Here is a 23,739-nt window from a genome sequence, read left to right as displayed (position 1 = left end):
GAGTTTTGAGTTCTGTTCACAGGTTGTCACGCCGCCGCCACACCATCATCATGAACATTACCATATACCACCACCCCACCATATACATCGCCGCTGCCATATACAACCACCAATCCGAGTCCACATATACCATCGCCATATACCACCACCAATCCGAGTCCAGATATACCATCGCCATATACCACCACCAATCCGAGTCCAGATATACCACCAGTCCGAGTTCCACCAGATTCATCTCCGCCACCAGTCCTAGTCCGAGTCTAGTATTTGTTGCTTTGTTTTCGAGTTCCAGATCACCTGATACTTCGAGTCGTAACCAAGTAGGACTCCCCAGCTTTCGAGCCATCCACGGAAGAAAATGAGTTCCAAACTCAAAATTGTTGCGGAGCAAAAAAGAGGAAAAAAAGTGCAAAATGTGACAAAAAAGGAATTTTTTTTCAAGGAGTGCTCCTCCCTTGTTTACGTGCCGCGCCGTGATTTTGTTCGTGTTCTAGGCTCGCATCTCTAGTACGGTCTGGCCTAGGACCAGCATAGTACCGTCGTTGAGCTTTTATTCAACTTTGCATCTCTGAATTGATTATTGCCGACATTTTTGCTACCATATCATAAGCCTTCCTAGCTCCACAAACATCTACATCGTGCGTTTGACACCACCTGGCAATCAACATGATAAATTTCAGCAAATGATGAGTGGACAGGTGCAAGATGTGCTAAACAGATTTGAAGAGGCCATGGAGAAGATAGATGGCATGGAGAAGACGTTCAAAACAAAGCTCGATAACAAGTTTAATGAATTGCTCGCGCGTCTTCCACCACCACCACCAGCTGCACCTAACGCACCTCTACAACAACAACAACAACAACAACAACATCGCCTTCCAAATCAAGTGGGACGGGCACTGCGCATTCCCCTTGAGCCTGGTCAAAATTCTGGTGCCGCTGTTGATGCTTCTGTAGCTCCTACTACTACTGCAGAAGTGGAGGACCGTTACGAGGATGAGGTTGATCAAAATCAGAACTATGTGCAACCACCAGCACCACCGCCACCAGGTCGTCCTCATGCATACCATCGCAATGGTAGGGCTCCACAACCACCTCAGGTACGTGATCATGACCATCTCGCTAAACTGAAATTGAACATTCCACCATTTGAGGGTAGATATGTTCCTAATATATATCTTACTTGGGAGTTAGCAACTAAACAATGATTTACATGTTTACAATATCCTGAGGAGAGACATGTTCTTGGTGCTGTTTGTGCTTTCACTAGCTTTGCATGTGTTTGGTGGTCTGAACATTGTAGATTATATCCTATTCCAGCTACTTGGGCTGCTTTGAAAACTGCTATGCGTACTCATTGGGTTCCACCATATTATCAACGTGAATTACTTCAAAAATTGCAGCGTTTAAGACAAGGAAAGACTTCTGTAGAAGAATATTATCAGGAATTACAAACTGGCATGATTAGATGTGGTATTGTTGAGGAGAATGAAGCTATGCTTGCATGTTTTATGGGTGGATTAAATAGAGAGATTCAGACTATTCTAGAGTATAAGGAGTATACTAATATCACTCGTTTATTCCATCTTGCTTGTATAGCTGAACGTGAAGTGCAGGATCGATAGGCATTGGCGCGAACTAACTTTTCTGCAGGTCGATCTTCATCATGGACACCACGTGCATCCTCTATTTCCACTGCACCACCACCTCCATCAGGTGCCACTTCTAGTTGTGATACAAGAAAGCAAGCCCAACCACCACTATCTGCCAAGAGCACACCCGCTGGGCCTGCACAGAGTTCTTCTTCTTCCATGGCATGAACAGGGCACACAAGTGATATTATTTGTCGTCGTTGTAAGGGAAGAGGGCATTTTGCGAGAGAATGCAAATCTCAGCGTGTCATGATTGTTACCGAGGATAGTGGGTATGAGTCCGCTAGTGACTATGATGAGGAGACTTTGGCTCTTATTACACATGAAGAACATGGTGGAGAGGATTCTGATCATGAGACGCAATACATGGCTGCTGAAGATGCTGACAGGTATGAATTTTTAGTTGCTCAACGTGTTTTGAGTGTGTAGGTTACACAAGCTGAGCAAAATCAGAGGCATAATTTGTTCCATACAAAGGGAGTTGTGAAGGAATGTTCTGTTCGCGTCATCATAGATGGAGGGAGCTGCAATAACTTGGCTAGCATGGAGATGGTGAAGAAGCTATCTCTCACCACAAGACCACATCCACATCCACATCCTTACTACATCCAATGGTTCAACAACAGCGGCAAGGTTAAGGTAACACGTACTGTTCGTGTGCATTTTAGTATCTCTACATATGCTGATTATGTTGATTGTTATGTGGTACCTATGCAAGCTTGTTCCTTATTACTTGGTAGACCATGGCAATTTGATAAAAATTCTATACACCATGGTAGAAACAATCAGTATACTCTTGTTCATATGGATAAAAATATTACTTTGCTTCCTATGACTCCTGATTCCATTTTGAAAGATGATATTAATAGAGCTAATAAAGTAAAAAAGGAGAAAAATAAGAGTGAAAATTAGATTGTGGCAAAAGAATTTGAGCAATAAATGAAGCCTAATAATAAACCATCTAGTGTTGTTTCTGAAATTAAATTGAAAAGTGCATGTTTACTTGCCACCAAATCTGATATTGATGATCTAGATTTTAGCAAATCTGTTTGCTATAATTTTGTGTGCAAAGAGGCATTATTTTCATTCGAGGACGTGCCTTCCTCTTTGCCTCCTGCTGTCACTAACATTTTGCAGGAGTTCGCTGACGTCTTTCCACAAGACGTGCCACCGGGATTACCTCCTATTAGAGGGATTGAGCATCAAATTGACTTAATTCCCAGTGCATCATTAACCAACCGTGCACCATACCGTACCAATCCAGAGGAAACGAAGGAGATTATGCGTCAAGTACAAGAACTGCTCGACAAAGGTTATATACGCGAATTCCTTAGTCCTTATGTTGTTCCTATCATTTTAGTGCCGAAAAAGGATGGTACATCGCGTATGTGCGTTGATTGTAGAGGCATTAATATTATTACTATTTGTTATCGTCATCCTATTCCTAGGCTAGATGGTATGCTTGATGAATTGAGTGGCTCTACAATATTCTCCAAAGTTGATTTGCGTAGTGGATACCATCAAATTCGGATGAAATTGGGTGATGAATGGAAAACAACATTTAAAACTAAGTTTGGATTATATGAGTGGTTAGTCATGCCTTTTGGGTTAACTAATGCACCTAGTACTTTGATGAGATTAATGAACGAAGTTTTACGAGCTTTCATTGGACGATTTGTGGTAGTTTACTTTGATGACATATTGATTTATAGCAAATCTTTGGAGGAACATTTGGAACATTTACATGTTGTTTTTATTGCTCTACGTGATGCATGTTTGTTGGGTAACCTTGGAAAGTGCACCTTTTGCACCAACTGAGTATCTTTTCTTGGCTATGTTGTTACTCCACAGGGAATTGAAGTTGATAAAGCCAAGATTGAAGCTATTGAGAGTTGGCTCCAGCCCAAAACGGTCACACAAGTGAGGATTTTCCTTGGCCTCGCTTAATTCTATAGGCGTTTTGTGAGAGATTTCAGCACCATTGCTGCACCTCTCAACGAGCTTACAAAGAAGGATGTGCCTTTTGTTTGGGGTACCGCACAGGAAGAAGCCTTCACGGTATTGAAAGATAAGTTGACACATGCTCCTTTACTCCAACTTCATGATTTTAGTAAGACGTTTGAGCTTAATGTGATGCTAGTGGAATTGGATTAGGAGGTGTGTTATTACAAGATGGCAAACCTGTTACATACTTTCCTGAAAAATTGAGTGGGCCTAGTTTGAACTATTCCACTTATGATAAAGAATTATATGCTCTTGTTCGGACCTTAGAAACATGTCAACATTATTAATGGCCCAAAGTATTTGTTATACATTCTGATCATGAATCTTTGAAACACATTGCATGTCAAGCAAAACTGAACCGTAGACATGCTAAATGGGTTGAATTCATTGAGAATTTCCCTTATGTCATTAAACTGAAGAAGGGTAAAGAAAATGTTATTGCTGATGCTTTGTCTAGTCGTTATACTATGCTTTCACAACTTGACTTTAAAATATTTGGTTTGGAGACCATCAAAGATCAATATGTGCATGATGCTGAATTTAAAGATGTATTGCAGAATTCTAAGGAAAGGAGAAATTGGAACAAGTTCGTTCTTAACGATGGTTTTGTGTTTCGTGCTAACAAGCTATGCATTCCAGCTAGCTCCGTTTGTCTTTTGTTGTTGCAGGAGGCGCGTGGAGGAGGATTAATGGGACACTTTGGCGGCAAGAAGACGGAGGATATACCTACTACACATTTCTTTTGGCCAAGGATGAGATGGGATGTTGAGCATTTTTTTTGCTCGCTGCACTACATGTCAAAAAGCTAAGTCACGACTCAATCCTCATGGTTTATATATGCCTTTTCCTGTACCTAGTGTTCCTTGGGAGGATATATCTATGGACTTTGTTTTAGGTTTACCTAGAACAAAGAAGGGGAGGGATAGCATATTTGTTGTCATGGATAGGTTCTCGAAAATGGCACACTTTATACCATGTCATAAAAGCGATGATGTTGATAATGTTGCTGATTTGTTCTTTCGTGAAATTATTCGCTTGCATGGTGTGCCAAATACTATCGTTTCAGATCGTGATACTAAATTTCTTTGCCACTTTCGGAGATGTTTATGGGCTATGTTTGGGACTAAACTGCTTTTTAGTACTACTTGTCACCCCCAAACTGATGGACAAACTGAAGTAATCAATAGAACATTGTCTACTATGGTTAGGGCTGTTTTGAAGAATAACAAGAAAATGTGGGAAGAATGCTTGCATCATATTGAATTTGCTTATAATAGTTCATTGCATTTTTAGACCATTTGTAGACTTTTCCGAAAAAAAATTGTTGCGGGGCAAACAAAAGGAAAAAAAGTGCAAAAAAGTGACAAAACAAGGAATGTTTTTTCAGAGAGTGCTCCTCCCTTCTTTACGTGTCGCGCCGTGATTTTGTTCGTGTTCTAGGCTCGCGTCTCTAGTACGGTCTAGCCTAGGACCAGCACAGTACCATCGTTGAGCGTTTATTCAACTTGCATCTCTGAATTGATTATTGCTGACATTTTTGCTACCATATCATAAGCCTTCCCAGCTCCACATACATCTACATCGTGTGTTTGACACCACCTAGCAATCGCTCTATCCAACCTTTGAGAGTTTTGACTACGACGGTTGCCGATCACCACCTGCTGCTAGGTAAGAACTGGTAAGAATTTGAGATTCGCTTGCGGATTTGTGATACACCACCACCACCACTTCCTAGTAGTCTGTAGGATCATATTCTTGTGTGTTTCTATTGCTGCTAACCATGGCAGGATCACAAGCCGATGAGACAGATTGGGAGAACATGATGAACAAAGATCTAGATGATAAATTTCAGCAAATGATGAGTGGACAGGTGCAAGATGTGCTAAACAGATTTGAAGAGGCCATGGAGAAGATCTATGGCATGGAGAAGACACTCGAAACAAAGCTCAATAACAAGTTTAATGAATTGCTCGCGTGTCTTCCACCACCACCACCAACTGCACCTAACGCACCTCTACAACAACAACAACAACATCACCTTCCAAATCAAGTGGGACGGGCACTTGCGCATTCCCCTTGGGCCTGGTCAAAATTCTGGTGCCGATGTTGATGCTTCTGTAGCTCCTACTGCTACTGCAGAGGTGGAGGACCATTATGAGGATGAGGTTGATCAAAATCAGAACTACGTGTGAGGGAGTCCTGGATTAGTGGGTGTCCGGATGGACGGACTATACCTTTGGCCGGACTCCTGGACTATGAAGATGCAAGATTGAAGACTTTGTCCCGTGTCCGGAAGGGACTTTCCTTGGCGTGGAAGGCAAGCTTGGGGATATGGATATGTAGATCTCGTACCATTGTAACCGACTCTGTGTAACCCTAGCCCTCTCCAGTGTCTATATAAACCGGAGAGCTTTAGTCCGTAGGACGAACAACAATCATACCATAGGCTAGCTTTTAGGGTTTAGCCTCTCTGATCTCGTGGTAGATCTACTCTTGTACTACCCATATCATCAATATTAATCAAGCAGGACGTAGGGTTTTACCTCCATCAAGAGGGACCGAACCTGGGTAAAACATCGTGTCCCCTGCCTCATGTTACCATCCGACCTAGACGCACAGTTCGGGACCCCCTACCCGAGATCCGCCGGTTTTGACACCGACATTGCTGCTTTCATTGAGAGTTCCTCTGTGTCATCACTCTTAGGCCCGATGGCTTCTCCGATCATCAACAGCGATGTGATCCAGAGTGAGACTTTTCTCCCTGGACAGATCTACGTATTCGGCGGCTTTGCACTGCGGGCCCATTCGCTTGGTCATCTGGAGAAGATCGAAAGCTACGCCCCTGGCCATCAGGTCAGATTTGGAAGTTTGAACTACAAGGCCGACATCCGCGGAGACTTGATCTTTGACGGATTCGACCCACAACCGAGCGCACCGCACTGTCACGATGGGCATGATTTAGCTCTGCCGCCGAACAGTGCCTTGGAGGCTGCACCTGTGTCCGCTCCGACCCATAGCTCGGAGCCGATCACAGCAGCCGAGGATGGGTGGTTAGACACCGCCTCGGGGGCTGCAATTTCTATGGCGATCGAGCCGAACACCAGCCCTATTCTCTGCGAAGCCCATGACTCCAAGGAGCCGGACTCCTCTCCAGACTCCGAGCCCTCCGCACCCCGACCGATCGAACCTGATTGGGCACCGATCATGGAGTTCATCGCCGCAGACATCTTTCGGCACTCGCCCTTCGGTGATATTCTGAAGTCACTAAAGTCTCTCTCTTTGTCTGGAGAGCCCTGGCCGGACTATGGTCGGCAAGGTTGGGATGCGGATGATGAAGAAATTCAAAGCCCACCCACCACCCACTTCGTAGCCACTGTCGATGATTTAACCGACATGCTCGACTTCGACTCCGAAGACATCGACGGTATGGACGCCGATGCAGGAGACGATCAAGAGCCAGTGCCTATAGGGCACTGGAAAGCCACCTCGTCGTATGATATATACATGGTGGACACCCCAAAAGAAGACAATGGCGATGGAACAGCGGAGGATGACCCCTCCAAGAAGCAGCCTAAGCGCCGGCGTCAGCGGCGCCGCTCTAAATCCCGCCAAAACAAAAACGGTGATTCCGGCACGGGGGATAATAACACCCCGGACAGTGCCGAAGACAACCACCTCCAGCAAGATTCAGCACAGGAGGATAGAGAAGCCAGCCCTCATGAGTGAGCGGCAGAAAGAGAGGTCGAGGACGATAATTATATGCCTCCCTCCGAACACGAGGCAAGCCTTGACGACGACGAATTTGTCGTGCCGGAGGATCCCGTCAAACAAGAGTGTTTCAAACGTAGGCTTATGGCCACGGCGAGCAGCCTCAAGAAAAAACAGCAACAACTTAGAGCTGATGAAGATTTGCTAGCCGACAGATGGACTGAAGTCCCTGCGGCCGAAGAGTATGAACTCGAACGCCCCTACAAGAGCTACCCAAAGTGCAGGTTGCTACCCAATTAGAGGAGGAAGCACCTAAACCTACATCACCAACGCATGATGCGGCCCACCGGCCACCCCGTGGCTGCGACAAAGAGGCCTCTCGGCCCTCCACTCAAGCCGCACCCCGGCGCCGCTCAAAAACTACCAAGGCATGGGAAAATGCGCTAGACCTGCGAGATATATTGGAGGACAAGGCAAGGCAAACAAGATCGATCTACGGATCACGTGGGCGCCCCACGGCACGAGACGGTACTCGTCACGCCAGATACAGTAAATCTGGCTGGGCCGAACACAGTAGACAAAGCTCGTTTGAGCTGCATCGTGATGTAGCCCAATACAGAGGCGCCGCACACCCACTATGCTTCACAGATGAAGTAATGGATCATCAAATCCCCGTGGGTTTTAAAACCGTGAACATCGAATCATACGATGGCACAACAGATCCGGCGGTATGGATCGAGGACTATCTCCTTCATATCCACATGGCCCGCGGTGATGACCTACACGCCATCAAATACCTCCCACTCAAGCTTAAAGGACCAGCCCGGCATTGGCTTAACAGCTTGCCAGCAGAATCAATTGGTTGTTGGGAGGACCTGGAAGCTGCATTCCTCGACAATTTCCAGGGCACTTATGTGCGACCACCAGACGCCGATGACCTAAGCCACATAATTCAGTAGCCAGAGGAATCGGCCAGACAATTCTAGACACGGTTCCTAACCAAGAAAAATCAAATCATTGACTGTCCGGACGCAGAGGCCCTAGCAGCCTTCAAGAATAACATCCGCGACGAGTGGCTTGCACGGCACCTAGGACAGGAAAAGCCGAAATCTATGGCAGCCCTCACGACACTTATGACCCGCTTTTGCGTGGGAGAAGACAGCTGGCTAGCTCGCAGCAATAACATGACCAAGAGCCCTGGTACTTCGGATACCAAGGACAGCTGTGGCAGGTCTTGTCGCAACAAGCAAAAGCACCGCATTAACGGCGACAATGCTGAGGATACGGCAGTTAATGCCGGATTCAAAAGCTCTAAACCCGGTCAGCGGAAAAAGCCAATCAAAAGAAATAGTCTGGGCCCGTCCAGTTTGGACCGAATACCCGAACGCTCATGCCAGATACATGGAACCCCCAAAAAACCATCCAATCACACCAACAGGGATTGTTGGGTGTTCAAGCAGGCAGGCAAGTTAAATGCCGAAAGCAGAGACAAGGGGCTGCATAGTGATGACGAGGAGGAGCCCCGGCCGCCGAACAACAGCAGACAGAAAGGTTTTCCCCCACAAGTGCGGACGGTGAACATGATATATGCAACCCACGTCCCCAAGAGGGAGCGGAAGCGTGTGCTAAGGGACGTATACGCAATGGAGCCAGTCGCCCCAAAATTCAACCCATGGTCTTCCTGCCCAATCACTTTTGATCGAAGGGACCACCCCACTAGCATCCATCATGGTGGATTCACCGCATTGGTTCTAGACCCAATTATTGACGGATTTCACCTCACTAGAGTCCTTATGGACGGCGGCGGCAGCCTGAACCTGCTTTATCAGGATACAATGCGGAAAATGGGCATCGATCCCTCGAGGATTAAACCCACCAGAATGACCTTTAAAGGTGTCATACCAGGTGTAGAAGCCAACTGTACAGGCTCAGTTACACTTGAAGTGGTCTTCGGATCTCCGGATAATTTTCGAAGCGAGGAGTTAATCTTCGACATAGTCCCGTTCCGCATTGGCTATCACGCACTATTCGGGCGAACCGCATTTGCCAAGTTCAATGCGGTGTCGCACTACGCATACCTCAAGCTCAAGATGCTAGGCCCTCGAGGCGTCATCACGGTCAATGGAAACACCGAACGCTCTCTCCGAATGGAGGAGCATACGGCGGCTATCGCAGCGGAAGTACAAAGCAGCCTCTCAAGGCAATTCTCCAGTCCGGCCATTAAACGTCCGGACACAATCAAGTGCGCCCGGAGTAACCTACAACAAGACCGCCTGGCACGTTCCGAGCAAGCGTAGCAATGCGGCCCCAACCCCAGCCCTCGCGAACTTGCGAAACCAGTGTTGCACGTACATAACTACGCTCTAGAAATACCATGGGCACAGGGGGAGGGGCACCATCCCGGCACGCCTGAAACGCGGCTTAAACCGCACTAGGGGCTGCCGATTTCTTAATTTTCTCTTATTTTCAGGACTCCATTCTTCGGATGGCTTGTCCGGCAGTACAATTGCCGCACAAACGATACAACCAGGGAAGCAGAAAGCTACGCCGCACTATGGAACTCCAAGGTGGTCTCTATACCGAGCAGTATACCTGTTTCGCATAACATTCCGCAGCTCGCCCCTGGAAAGGACATATTTGATAGTCCCATCTTTTGCTTATCGCACTATTTGTATCATTCTGCTTTGATCGCAGCTTTTTTAAATAAACAATGCATAGCTTCCGTCTATTATTGCATTACCTTTTTTTACGAATATATGTTCATTAATGACATGTTGCACCCGTACACTTTGGTACGGCCAATACGCCAGGGGCTTAAGTACCCCACAACATGGTGTGAGAATTTCAAACACTTTCACAAGTGCGGCACCCCAAACTTATAGCATTATATGCATCTGCTCCGAATCATGTCTTGGGTCAATAGTTGGGTTTGCCCGGCTCCTATGTTTTGGTACCTTACGTTCCGTCATATCGGCTAAGGTAGCACTAGGAGAACTACTGCGATTGTGCCCCAGTTGAGCAGGGCTAAGCACCTCAGTAGAGAAAGCTAAAACTGGCCGTCATGATGAGGCGAGAGCTGGTCGCTGTTCGAGAGGTTTTCGAGTCCCTAAAGACTTATGCCGCTTAGAGCGAGGAGTCGGCTTTGTCCGGCCTAGGCGTGGATAGCGCCCTGAAGTCGGTCTTCCGAACACTAGGGGCTTCACCAAAATTTAAAATTATAGAATTCTATGGCTAAGTGAGAGTGTTCAAGCATTATAGTCCGATTGCCTTGTTCGTTGTGTTGAGCGCCTCCCTCGAAGGACCCAAGAATGGGAAAAGGAGCGCTTATGTTTATCCCGAACACCCCAGCACTCGTGGCATGGGGGCAGAAGCCGACGACTCGCCATCTCTCAAATTTGATGAACGGCCGCACAGAAGGTAATATTTTAAATACAAAAGCGTTGCTTAGCGCATATGAACAAGTTTTCAGCGTATAGGATCACAAATGCGAGTTTACTCAAAAATTACATCTTTGGAGCATTCATCCGCTATAAGGCAGGCACCCTTCAGGACGCCCTCATAATACGCTTCCGGGACGCAATGCTCCTTGCCCGACGGCGGCCCGTCCTTCACCAGCTTCTCCGCATCCATCTTGCCCCAGTCCACTTTAGCACGGGCAAGCGCCCTACGGGCACCTTCGATGTAGATAGAGCGCTTGATTACTTCAAGCCGTGGACAGGCATCCACCAGCCGCCTCACCAGCCCGAAGTAGCTCCCAAGCAGAGCCTCTCCAGGCCACAACCGAACTATGAGGCCCTTTACGGCCTGTTCGGCAACCTTGTGGAGCTTGACCATCTACTTCAGCTGGTCGCTCAAAGGCACCAGGCATCCGGCCTCAGCATACTGAGACCAAAACACCATCTCCGTCGAGCTCCCCTCCTCGGCTCGCTAGTAGGCGGCGACATCAGACGCACTACAGGGCAAATCGGCGAATGCTCCTGGAGAGCTCCGGACTCGGGTAAGTAACAAATAATTCACTTTCACATGCTTGCTTTGCATAATGAATGCCTTACCCGCTGCTATCTTCTTCATCGCGTCAATTTCTTTGAGGTCTTTCTAGGCTTTGGCCTTGGCAGACTTCGTGTTTTGAGGGCTGCCGCAAGCTCGGACGCTTGCGTCTTTGAGTCAAGCTCCAAACTCTCGTGTTTTTTCACGAGAGCATGGAGCTCTTTCTGCACCTCCTCCACCCGCGCCTCCTGCTACTCTCTCTCCATGCGCTCCGCGGCCGCCCTGTTTTCGGCTTCGGATAGCTGTTGCTTAAGGGTTGCCACCTCGGCCGTGGCCCCTATAATAGCACGTTGATCCTGTCATTTTTTGCAACAACATCTTCTCTATATAATTGCGCAAGGTATTACTTACCTTCCTTCTCCTCGAGTTGCCTCTTGGCATGGCCGAGCTCGTTCTCGGACCGTGCGAGGTTCTGCTTCAGCGTATCCACCTCCGCAGTCAGTGCGGCGGAGGCCAGCAGCGAAGCCTGCATACGTATATTGACTTGATTATGTTAGACTCCTCTGATTATTAGATCCTCTATTCGGCTTTTCTTTTCGAATGCCGAACAGAGCATCAGGGGCTACTGTCTATGCGGTAATATTTTTACATATTCTTTACCTACCTCAAAGCCCGTTAGAAGGCTGGCACAGGCTTCAGTCAGTCCGCTCTTGGCGGACTGAACCTTCTGGATCACCGCACTCATAATAGTGTGGTGCTCCTCGTCGATGGAGGCGCCGTTAAGCGTCTCCAGCAAATTGTCCGGTGCCTCCGGTTGGACGGAGGTCACTGTCTCGCTAGGCTTGCTCCTCTTGGAATGAGGCCGCCTACTGGAGTCCGGAACCATTGAAGGTTCCCGCGCGGTGTCTGTCTCAAGGCCGGACTCAGAGCCCTTGGGGGTTTTATTCCCTTTGCGCCTGGAGTCCGGGAGGTCGCCTTGCGGCTCCTCCAGGACCACCTCCTCCTGGCTTGGAACCTGTTGGGACAGCACCTTGGCGTCGTCCGTAGGGTGGGGGGAGGTAGCCGTCGGAAGCGAATTCCAATCCAACGAATCCAGGGAACCGCTCGACGACATGTTGAGCCGGTCTTTGGATGGACTGCATAAACATGTTCGACATAAGGAAAAGTTGTGCAATGGAATAATACTATGAATCACTCTGGTATCCGGACACTTACGACCTCGCCAGGGGCTTGGCCCTGTGCGGCCACTCCTCTTCGCCGTCGTTGGTGTTGTGGAGCCGTCCGGAGGAAGGGTTTTTCCCTTCTTGGACCCTTCGGCCTCCCTAGTTGGGGCGGCCTTCCTTTTCTTCTCTCCCCCCGCTGGAGGGGGAGAGGTCTCTTCTTCCTCCTCCTCGTCTTCACGGGAGGAGTGCGTCTTGGAGTCGTCGGATGATGAATCCGACACCCCCAGGCGCCGGGCACTCTTTCGAGTCCCCGTGGTCTTCTTCTTGGCCTTCTTCTCCGGCACCACATAGGGTGCCGGAACCAGCAGCTTCGCCAAGCGAGCGTCCGCTGGGCCTTCGGGCAAAGGAGCCGGATAGTTGATCTGTCCGGACGTCTCCTGCCAATCCTGTCAAAGGTAAGGGAGCTTAAGATCCCGCATGGAGTCAAACTATGAAAAACTAATACCCTGTAAAAGATAAAAACAGCTTATCGCACGAGCGCGACGCTGTGTGCTGAATCCGCGATCCTCGATAGCGGATGCGGGGGCCTCGGCGCCCTTGAAAAGCACCTTCCAGGCATCTTCGTACGTTGTGTCAAAGAGCCTGCTTAGAGTTCGGTGCTGCGCTGGGTCGAACTCCCACAGGTTGAAAGCTCGATGTTGACACGGGAGGATCCGGCGGATGAGCATAAACTGGACTACGTTGACAAGTTTGAGCTTCTTGTCCACCAGGGTTTGGACGCATGTTTGGAGTCCGGTCAGCTCTCCTTCTTTACCCCACGACAGGCCCGTCTCTTTCCAGGAGGTGAGCCGCATAGGGGGTCTAGATCGGAACTCGGGGGCTGCGACCCATTCAGGGTTGCGCGGCTCAGTGATGTAAAACCACCCTGATTGCTACCCCTTTAGGGACTCCACGAAGGAGCCCTCGGGCCATAGGACGTTGGGCATCTTGCCCACCATGGCGCCTCCGCACTCTGCCTGAGTGCCGCGCACCACCTTCGGTTTGACATTGAAAGTCTTGAGCCATAGGCCGAAATGGGGGCGGATGCAGAAGAAAGCCTCGCACACGACGATAAACGCCGAGATATTGAGGACAAAGTTCGGGGCCAGATCGTGGAAATCCAGGCCATAGTAGAACATGAGCCCCCGGACAAATGGGTGGAGAGGGAAGCCCAATCTGCGGAGGAAATGGGGGAGGAACACCACCCTCTCATGGGGCCTGGGGGTGGGGATGAGCTGCCCCTCTTCGGGAAGCTGGTGCGCAATGTCGTTAGACAAGTATCCGGCCTTCCTCAGTTTTTTGATGTGTCCCTCCGTGATGGAGGAGACCATCCACTTGCCTCCCGCTCCGGACATGGCTGGAGAAGGTTGAGGTGGGGTGTGCGGACTTGGGCGCTGGAGCTCGAGTGCGCGGAAATGGATAGGCAAAGGAGGAAGAAGGCATGGATGAAAAGGTGGATCCTTATCCCCTTATATGGGCGGACGCGACTATGCCCCCCCCCCCCACCAGCCTAGTAAAACTCGCCTATCTCCCAAGCGCCGTAGTCAATGGCGCGGTTGGGTTACTCACACCTGTATTGATGAGAATCCCGGAATAAGGGGACACGATCTCTGCTTTAGCAAGACATGCCGAGGAAACCGCCTCGCTAAATGCGCTGAGGTGGGACAATAAAACGATTCAAATAAAGACCTGGCCATGGTGTGATGTCACACTACGGAATACGTCAGCAGATTAGGTTTTTGTAAATATTATTCTCTCTATGGCAATATGTGGAAACATATTTTGCAGAGCCGGACACTACCTTTGCGTTCAAAATCTTCTATGAAGTACTTGGAGGAGGAACCCACCTTGCAATGCCGAAGACAATCTGCGCAGCGGACTAGTCGTCATTGAAGCCTGGTTCAGGGGCTACTAAGGGAGTCCTGGATTAGGGGGTGTCCGGACGGACGGACTATACCTTTGGCCGGACTCCTGGACTATGAAGATGCAAGATTGAAGACTTCGTCCCGTGTCCGGAAGGGACTTCCCTTGGCGTGGAAGGCAAGCTTGGCGATACGGATATGTAGATCTCCTACCATTGTAACCGACTCTGTGTAACCCTAGCCCTCTTCGGTGTCTATATAAACCAGAGAGTTTTAGTCCGTAGGACGAACAATAATCATACCATAGGCTAGATTTTAGGGTTTAGCCTCTCTGATCTCGTGGTACATCTACTCTTGTACTACCCATATCATCAATATTAATCAAGCAGGACATAGGGTTTTACCTCCATCAAGAGGGCCCGAAAATCGGTAAAACATCGTGTCCCCTGCCTCCTGTTACCATCCGACCTAGACGCACAGTTCGGGACCCCCTACCCGAGATCCGCCAGTTTTGACACCGACAACATGCAACCACCAGCACCACCGCCACTAGGTCATCCTCATGCATATCATCGCAATGGTAGGGCTGCACAACCATCTCAGGTACGTGATCATGACCATCTCCCTAAACTGAAATTGAACATTCCACCATTTGAGGGTAGATATGTTCCTGATATATATCTTACTTGGGAGTTAGCAACTGAACAACGATTTACATGTTTACAATATGATAGAGCCAAAGGTGTCCCGATGTTTCGATGAGATGGTGGCTATCGTTTTCTGTGGGAGTCGACCTTGACGATCCGACTACGAACGTGCGAGACGTCGCGCCTTAGCAATCGCTAAACCAACTTCCGAGGGGTTATTGACCACGCTGGAGCACGATCAACCTGACCACGAGGGCCTGTTTCCTGCGAGCAAACGAAGAACAAGCAAGAAACTGAGATTGCAATCTGGATATTGCGAATATAAGATGAAAGCTTTATTGATCAAGGTGGGGTTCTGTGACGTCTTGGTCTGGTCGTTGGACACAAACGAAATACGAGAAGTTGCAGCTATGGCGAGCTTTTAATCTAAACAAAACCCAAAGTCTAAACGACGCCCTAAGGGCTGTATATATGGAGGAAGAGAGGGGAATTTCGTGGCCCTTGAGGGTGGGGTCCGAAACCAACCCTAACTCTTGTTTCCCCACACAGACGGACTAAAAAAATAGCCTATACTTAAGTATTTCGAAATTACATGGGCCTGGCCCATTAATAAGGTGACACAGCACCTAGAATAGCCTATGGACGAATATTATGAAGTGGCATCTTGTATATTTCGTCCATCTCTTCATGCACTCCTTATGGCGGCTTCAAAGTCCTTAAATCATCACTTGTAACTCCGTTCTTGATCCCCTTGCGCATGCCATCAACTCCATGCGTGTTCTTGCTCCAATGTTCATCCTTCTCCAAGCTAGGCCCTTCATTTGAAAGCAAAACAAATGTATCCAATTTAGGCAGCATCATAATCTCATGAACATTAGAATCATTACCAAGAAACGAAAGTACCTGGTAATTTAATTGGCGTGCGCGAGCTCTAGTAATTGGTCCAGTATATGTAACAGTAGGGGCTGTGGGTGTAACAATGGTATTGATGTCCTCATCATCCTCCCCTTCTTGAAATGAAGTCGTCCTCGACGGAAGCTCATCTTCCTCACCCAAATAAGGCTTCAAATCTGCAATGTTAAAAGTGGGACTAACCCCAAAATCTGGAGGTAGCTCAAGTTTATATGCATTATCATTTATTTTCTCTAAAACCTTAAAAGGACCATCAGCACGTGGCATTAGCTTTGATTTGCGCAGATTAGGAAATCTATCTTTACGCAAATGTAACCAAACAAGATCTCCAGGTGCAAACACAACATGTTTTCTACCCTTATCTCCAGCAAGTTTATATTTAGCATTCATACGCTCAATGTTTTCCTTAGTTAACTCATGCATTTTTAAAATCAATTCAGAATGTTCTTTAGCATCAAAATTAACCTTCTCCGAAGATGGAAGAGGCAACAAATCAATAGGTGCACGAGGTAGGAAACCATACACAATTTCAAAAGGGCACATCTTAGTAGTAGAATGCAATGAACGATTATAAGCAAATTCAATATGAGGCAAGCATTCTTCCCACATTTTCTTGTTATTCTTCAAAACAGCCCTAAGCATAGTAGACAATGTTCTATTGACTACTTCAGTTTGTCCATCAGTTTGGGGGTGACAAGTAGTACTAAAAAGCAGCTTAGTCCCCAACTTAGCCCATAAACATCTCCAAAAGTGGCTAAGAAATTTAGTATCACGATCTGAAACAATAGTATTTGGCACACCATGTAAGCGAATAATTTCACGAAAGAACAAATCAGCAACATTAACAGCATCATCGCTTTTATGACATGGTATAAAGTGTGCCATTTTCGAGAACCTATCCATGACAACAAATATGCTATCCCTCCCCTTCTTTGTTCTAGGTAAACCTAAAACAAAGTCCATAGATATATCCTCCCAAGGAACACTAGGTACAGGCAAAGGAATATATAAACCATGAGGATTGAGTCGTGACTTAGCTCTTTGACATGTAGTGCAGCGAGCAACAAAACGCTCAACATCCCGTCTCATCTTTGGCCAAAAGAAATGTGTAGCAAGTATATCCTCCGTCTTCTTGACGCCAAAGTGTCCCATTAATCCTCCTCCATGCGCCTCCTGCAACAACAAAAGACGAACGGAGCTAGCTGGAATGCATAGCTTGTTAGCACGAAACACAAATCCATCATTAAGAACGAACTTGTTCCAAGTTCTCCCTTCCTTACAATTCTGCAATACATCTTTAAATTCTGCATCATTAACATATTGATCCTTGATGGTCTCCAAACCAAATATTTTAAAGTCAAGTTGTGAAAGCATAGTATAACGACGAGACAAGGCATCAGCAATAACATATTCTTTACCCTTCTTGTGTTTAATCACATAAGGGAAAGTCTCAATGAATTCAACCCATTTAGCATGTCGACGGTTCAGTTTTGCTTGACTTTTAATGTGTTTCAAAGATTCATGATCAGAATGTATAACAAATTCCTTGGGCCATAAATAATGTTGCCATGTTTCTAAGGTCCGAACAAGAGCATATAATTCTTTATCATAAGTAGAATAGTTCAGACTAGGCCCACTCAATTTTTCAGAAAAGTATGCAACAGGTTTTCCATCTTGTAATAACACACCTCCTAATCCAATTCCACTAGCATCACATTCAAGCTCAAAAGTCTTATTGAAATTAGGAAGTTGGAGTAAAGGAGCATGTGTCAACTTATCTTTCAATACCGTGAAGGCTTCTTCCTGTGCGGTACCCCAAACAAAAGGTACATCCTTCTTTGTAAGTTCGTTGAGAGGTGCAGCAATGGTGCTGAAATCTCTCACAAAACGCCTATAGAAACCAGCGAGGCCAAGGAAACTCCTCACTTGTGTGACCGTTTTGGGCTGCGGCCAACTCTCAATAGCTTCAATCTTGGCTTTATCAAAGTCAATTCCCTGTGGAGTAACAACATAGCCAAGAAAAGATACTCGGTCGGTGCAAAAGGTGCACTTTCCAAGGTTACCAAACAAACGTGCATCACGTAGAGCAATAAAAACAGCATGTAAATGTTCCAAATGTTCCTCCAAAGATTTGCTATAAATCAATATGTCATCAAAGTAAACTACCACAAATCGTCCAATTAAAGCGCGTAAAACTTCGTTCATTAACCTCATGAAAGTACTAGGTGCATTAGTTAACCCAAAAGGCATGACTAACCACTCATATAATCCAAACTTAGTTTTAAATGCTGTTTTCCATTCATCTCCCAATTTCATACGAATTTGATGGTAACCACTACGCAAATCAACTTTGGAGAATATTGTAGAGCCACTCAATTCATCAAGCATATCATCTAGCCTAGGAATAGGATGACGATAACGAATTGTAATATTATTAATGCCTCTACAATCAACGCACATACGCGACGTACCATCCTTTTTCGGCACTAAATGATAGGAACAGCACAAGGACTAAGGGATTCGCGTATATAACCTTTGTCGAGCAGTTCTTGTACTTGACGCATAATCTCCTTCGTCTCCTCTGGATTGGTACGGTATGGTGCACGGTTGGGTAATGATGCACCGGGAATTAAGTCAATTTGATGCTCAATCCCGCGAATAGGTGGTAATCCCGGTGGCACGTCTTGTGGAAAGACGTCGGCGAACTCCTGCAAAATGTTAGTGACAGCAGGAGGCAAAGAGGAAGGCACGTCCTCGAATGAAAATAATGCCTCTTTGCACACAAAAGCATAGCAAACAGATTTGCTAAAATCTAGATCATCAATATCAGATTTGGTGGCAAGTAAACATGCACTTTTCAATTTAATTTCAGAAGCAACACTAGATTGTTTATTATTATTAGGCTGCATTTGTTGCTCAAATTCTTTTGCCACAATCTGATTTTCACTCTTAGTTTTCTCCTGTTTTGCTTTATTAGCTCTATTAATATCATCTTGCAAAATGGAATCAGGAGTCATAGGAAGCAAAGTAATATTTTTATCCTTATGAACAAGAGTATACTGATTGTTTCTACCATGGTGAATAGAATTTTTATCAAATTGCCATGGTCTACCAAGTAATAAGGAACATGCTTGCATAGGTACCACATCACAATCAACATAATCAGCATATGTAGAGATACTAAAATGCACACGAACAGTACGTGTTACCTTAACCTTGCCGCTGTTGTTGAACCATTGGATGTAGTAAGAATGTGGATGTGGTCTTGTGGTGAGAGATAGCTTCTCCACCATCTCGATGCTAGCCAAGTTGTTGCAACTCCCTCCATCTATGATCACGCGAACAGAACGTTCCTTCACAACTCCCTTTGTATGGAACAAATTATGCCTCTGATTTTGCTCAGCTTGTGTAACCTGCACACTCAAAACACGTTGAGCAACTAAACATTCATACCTGTCAGCATCTTCAGGAGCCATGTATTGCGTCTCATGATCAGAATCGTCTCCACCGTGTTCGTCACGTGTAATAAGAGCCAAAGTCTCCTCATCATAGTCACTAGCGGACTCATACCCACCATCCTCAGTAACAATCATCACACGCTTAGATGGGCATTCTCTCGCATAATGACCTCCACCCTTGCAACATCGACAAATAATATCATGTGTTTGCCCTGTTGATGCCATGGATGAAGAAGAGCTCTTTGCAGGCCCAGAAGGTGTGCTCTTGGCAGATAGTGGTGATTGTGCCTGCTTTATTGTATCACGGTTGGAGGTGGCAGCCGACGGAGGCGCCGGTGTAGCAGAACGTGTGGAAGTAGATGATGCACGTGGTGTCCATGAAGAAGGTCGACCTGCAGAAAAGTTAGTCCGCGCCAATGCCTGTCGATCCTGCACTTCACGTTCAGCTTTACAAGCAAGATGGAATAAACGAGTGATATTAGTATACTCCTTATACTCTAGAATCGTCTGAATCTCTCTATTTAATCCACCCATAAAACATGCAAGCATAGCTTCATTCTCCTCAACAACACCACATCTAATCATGCCAGTTTGTAATTCCTGATAATATTCTTCTACAGAATTTTTTCCCTGTCTTAAGCGCTGCAATTTTTGAAGTAATTCACGTTGATAATATGGTGGAACCCAACGAGTACGCATAGCAGTTTTCAAAGCAGCCCAAGTAGCAGGAATGGGATATAATCTACAATGCTCAGACCACCAAACACATGCAAAACTAGTGAATGCACAAACAGCAGCAGGAACACGTCTCTCCTCGGGATATTGTAAACATGTAAATCGTTGTTCAGTTTCTAACTCCCAAGTAAGATATATATCAGGAACATATCTACCCTCAAATGGTGGAATATTCAATTTTAGTTTAGGGAGATGGTCATGATCTCGTACCTGAGGGTGAGCCCTACCATTGCCATTGTTTGCATGTGGACGACCTGATGGTTGCTGTGCTGGTGGTGGCACGTAGTTCTGATTTTGATCAACCTCATCCTCGTAATCGCCAACAAAATCATCCTCCTCTGCATCAACAGCAGGAGCCACAGAAGTAGCAACAGTAGCACCAACAGTTTGGCCAGGTGCAAGAGGGAGACGGCTCGCTCGGCGGAGGGTTGTTTCACGATGTGTAGGTAGTCGTCGTTGTTGTTGTTGTAGAGGTGCGTTAGGTGCAGCCGGTGGTGGTGGTGGAAGACGCGCGAGCAATTCATTAAACCTGTTATCGAGCTTTGTTTCGAACGTCTTCTCCATGTCATCTATCTTCTCCATGGCCTCTTCAAATCTGTTTAGCACATCCTGCACCTGTCCATTCATCATTTGCTGAAATTTATCATGCAACTCCTGATTCGTCATGTTCTCCCAGTCAGTCTCGTCAGCTTGTGATCCTGCCATGGTTAGCAACAATAGAAAACACACAAGAATATGATCCTACAGAATACTAACAAGAGGTGGTGGTGGCGGGTGTCACAAATCCGTCAAGCAAATCTCAAATTCTTACCAGTTCTTACCTAGCAGCAGGCGGTGACCGGCAACCGTTGTAGTCACAACTCTCAAAAGCTTGGATAGAGCGATTGCCAGGGAGAGTCAAACGCACGACGTAGAGGTATGTGGAGCTGGGAAGGCTTATAGTATGGTAGCAAAAAGGGTTAGCAATAATCAATTCAGAGATGCAAAGTTGAATAAACGCTCAACGACGGTACTGTGCTGGTCCTAGGCTAGACCGTGCTAGAGACGCGAGCCTAGAACACTAACAAAATCACGGCGCTGCACGTAAATAAGGGAAAAGCACACTCTGGAACTTTTTTTTTCGCTTTTTTTGCGCTCCTCGTTTTTTTTGCGCTCCTCTTTTTTTTGCGAAAAATTACTATAATGGCGAGTGTCTCAAAACTCTTCCCTCGTCAAACTGATAGGATGGGCACGAAAAAAAAATTTCACTTTTTTTTCGGAAATCAGGGCAGCGACGACGAAAAAGTGCGACAAAAAATCACTATGATGGCACGTGGCTCAAAAGACTCAGAAAAACCTAAAAATAGGATAGGGAAAAATATTTTTGCCCGTGAAAATTTTGGCCTAAAAACTGCCCGGGGGTCTCCAGACTCTTTTTTCTTTTTTTTTTCGAGACCTACGCAGGCGAGGAAACACGAATCGGAATTGAGATTGATCTCAAGAACAAACCTAATAAGAGAAGAACTCGGATTGGTGGTGGATATATGGTTACAGATTGGTGGTGGTATATGGATACGGATTGGTGGTGGTATACGGATACGGATTCAGAACGGTGGCGGATAAGCAATGGTGGTAGATGGGCGATGATGATGGTGCGGCGGCGGCGTGACAACTTATGACCAGAACTTGAAACTCTAAAAGACTAGACTCTAAGACCAGCAACTTGACACGACGATGCAACCGCAAATTCAACAAATCAAAAACCCTAAAAAGATTATGCAAAGGCTCAGATTGGTTCGGATATGATGAACTAACCCTAATTTTTTTTGTGGCTTTTTTGTGGACTGTAGGTATGAAGAACATACTCGATCTAATGTACGAAAAACTGTAAAAATCTCACCGAGCAACCTGGAAATCTGATACCACTTGATAGAGGCAAAGGTGTCCCGATGTTTCGATGAGATGGTGGCTATCGTTTTCTGTGGGAGTCGACCTTGACGATCCGACTACGAACGTGCGAGACGTCGCGCCTTAGCACTCGCTAAACCAACTTCCGAGGGGTTATTGACCACGCCGGAGCACGATCAACCTGACCACGAGGGCCTGTTTCCTGCGAGCAAACGAAGAACAAGCAAGAAACTGAGATTGCAATCTGGATATTGCGAATATAAGATGAAAGCTTTATTGATCAAGGTGGGGTTCTGTGACGTCTTGGTCTGGTCGTTGGACACAAACGAAGTACGAGAAGTTGCAGCTATGGCGAACTTTTAATCTAAACAAAACCCAAAGTCTAAACGATGCCCTAAGGGCTGTATATATGGAGGAAGAGAGGGGAATTTCGTGGCCCTTGAGGGTGGGGTCCAAAACCAACCCTAACTCTTGTTTCCCCACACATACGGACTCTAAAAATAGCCTATACTTAAGTATTTCGAAATTACATGGGCCTGGCCCATTAATAAGGTGACGCAGCACTTAGAATAGCCTATGGACGAATATTATGAAGTGGCATCTTGTATATTTCGTCCATCGCTTCATGCACTCCTTATGGCGGCTTCAAAGTCCTGAAATCATCACTTGTAACTTCGTTCTTGATCCCCTTGCGCATGCCATCAACTCCATGCGTGTTCTTGCTCCAATGTTCATCCTTCTCCAAGCTAGGCCCTTCATTTGAAAGCAAAACAAATGTATCCAATTTAGGCAGCATCATAATCACATGAACATTAGAATCATTACCAAGAAACGAAAGTACCTGGTAATTTAATTGGCGTGCGCGAGCTCTAGTAATTGGTCCAGTATATGTAACAGTAGGGGCTGTGGGTGTAACAATGGTATTGATGTCCTCATCACAATATCCTGAGGAGAGACGTGTTCAAGGCGCTGTTTGTGCTTTCACTAGCTTTGCACGTGTTTGGTGGGTCTGAACATTGTAGATTATATCCTATTCCAGCAACTTGGGCTGCTTTGAAAACTGCTATGCGTACTCGTTGGGTTCCACCATATTATCAACGTGAATTACTTTAAAAATTGCAGCGTTTAAGACAAGGAAAAATTTTTGTAGAAGAATATTATCAGGAATTACAAAACTGGCATGATTAGATGTGGTATTGTTGAGGAGAATGAAGCTATGCCTGCACGTTTTATGGGTGGATTAAATAGAGAGATTCAAACCATTCTAGGGTATAAGGAGTATACTAATATCAATTGTTTATTCCATCTTGCTTGTAAAGCTGACCATGAAGTGCAGGATCGACAGACATTGGCGCGAACTAACTTTTCTGCAGGTCGATCTTCATCATGGACACCACGTGCATCCTCTATTTCCACTGCAAGAGCACCTCCATCAGGTGCCACCTCCAGCCGTGATACAAGAAAGCAAGCACAACCACCACTATCTGCCAAGAGCACACCTGCTAGGCCTGCATAGAGTTCTTCTTCTTCCATGCCATCAATAGGTCACACAAGTGATATTATTTGTCGTCGTTGTAAGGGAAGAGGACATTTTGTGAGAGAATGCAAATCTCAGCGTGTGATGATTGTTACTAAGGATGGTGGGTATGAGTCCGCTAGTGACTATGATGAGGAGACTTTGGCTC

This window comes from Triticum urartu, chromosome 2A, assembly GCF_056163025.1.
Source record: "Triticum urartu cultivar PI428250 chromosome 2A, HENAU_Tu73, whole genome shotgun sequence".
NCBI lineage: Eukaryota > Viridiplantae > Streptophyta > Magnoliopsida > Poales > Poaceae > Triticum > Triticum urartu.
Note: the sequence above shows the minus strand (reverse complement) of the source record.